Source organism: Bison bison, unplaced genomic scaffold (assembly GCF_000754665.1).
Source record: "Bison bison bison isolate TAMUID 2011002044 unplaced genomic scaffold, Bison_UMD1.0 scf7180017864183, whole genome shotgun sequence".
Classification (NCBI taxonomy): Eukaryota; Metazoa; Chordata; class Mammalia; order Artiodactyla; family Bovidae; genus Bison; species Bison bison.
In genome coordinates this window covers 5,093,896-5,095,566 of record NW_011494755.1, presented here as the reverse complement: position 1 = coordinate 5,095,566, position 1,671 = coordinate 5,093,896, and positions in this window count along the sequence as shown.

Genomic DNA, 1,671 nt, shown 5'->3' with positions numbered 1-1,671 from the left:
TGATCCCTGGGTCAGGAAGATCCCCTGGAGAAGGAAATGGCAACCCACTCCAGTACTCTTGCTTGGAAAATTCCATGGATGGAGGAGCCTGGTGGGCTATAGTTGATGGGGTCACAAAGAGTTGGACATGACTGAGCGACTTCACTTTCACCATGTTTAAAATTTTGAAATGGATACTTCTGTTGTATCCTAAGGAAGATTTCACATTTTAAGATATCTGAAATAAGATAGGTTATTGCCTAATTCTGGCTAATGAGCACTGAGTGGAAGTGATACATGTCATTTCCGGCCAACCAGTTTAAAAGCAAAGGCGAGTCCCTTGCTCTATTCCATCCCTTGCTAAAGCCTGAAGCCATTTTTTTTTTTTTTTCTGCTTTTACTGATTTTTTTTAAATTGTATTTTATTTTTAAACTTTACAGTATTGTATTAGTTTTGCCAAATATCGAAATGAATCCGCCACAGGTATACCTGTGTTCCCCATCTTGAACCCTCCTCCCTCCTCCCTCCCCATACCCTCCCTCTGGAGAGGGAGAGGGTGGGGAGATTTGGGAGAATAGCAGTGAAACATGTATAATATCATGTATGAAGCCATTTTTTAAGCTGGCGGTATGACAACCCGATCGGATCGCTTGCTCCACTGCCAGACTAGGTCCCTGAATGACTAGATGGAGCTGAATACTTTGCTGACCTGCATTAGACGTGTCAATACCAAGAAGCCAAGAAGTGTCGTATCCTTGGGATTTGGGGAATCTATTTGGCATTCTGACTAATACTGACTAATTTGGTGTTCTGGGCAGCTACCTGGCTGGCCCACTCCTTTCTCTGATTGGATTTTGTATCTGTTTTATGACTTAATCCCATCTTGTTGTTTAGTCGTTAAGTCATGTCCAACTCTTTTGTGACCCCGTGGACTGTAGCCCACCAGGCTCATCTGTCCAATGGATTTCTCAGGCAAGAATACTGAAGTGGGTTGCTATTTCCTTCTCCAGGGGATCTTCCTGACCCAGGAATCAAACCTGTGTCTCCTGCATTGTCAGATGGATTCTTTACCACTGAGCTTCCTGGGAAGCCAAATTCCATGTTCCTTTCTTCTTTATTTGTAAGCCTAAGGTGCTTCATGGACAGTCCAGGTTTGGCTTGACTTTTATTGAACTCTTGGAAGGGATACTTCATGAGTTCTGGACTGATGAATGCTGTCAACAAGCCATATAGCAGTCACTCAGTTTTGAGTTTTCAGGATAGGAAGCAGAGAAGGGAGTGAACGTTGGAAAAGGGAGTGGAAAGAAAGCAGACTAGGACACTGGGAATAATGAATGTTTTAAAATGATTAGAATTGGGGGAAAATAGATACAAAGAGAACTAAGGTCTTCTTGCATTGCGGTCACTCATGGACTCAATCAATAATGCCCTCTTTCTCCCTGCTAAAATCATTTGTCCAGTATGTACATGATAAGATTTGTTCTAGGCCAGATCCTGAGCTACAGAGAGAGGAAGGACATATGCCTTGGCCTCCAGGAGCTGATATTTTGGTAGGGGAAGCATTCACAGAGCAGGGCATTTGCAGTTCATGGAAGCAGGAAAGCAGCATAGAAACTGCAGGTGCACTAGAGTGGGTGTGAGGATTTCAGAGGGGAGTGAAAGCTGCTGCCAGGGCAGTAATGTCTTTAGGG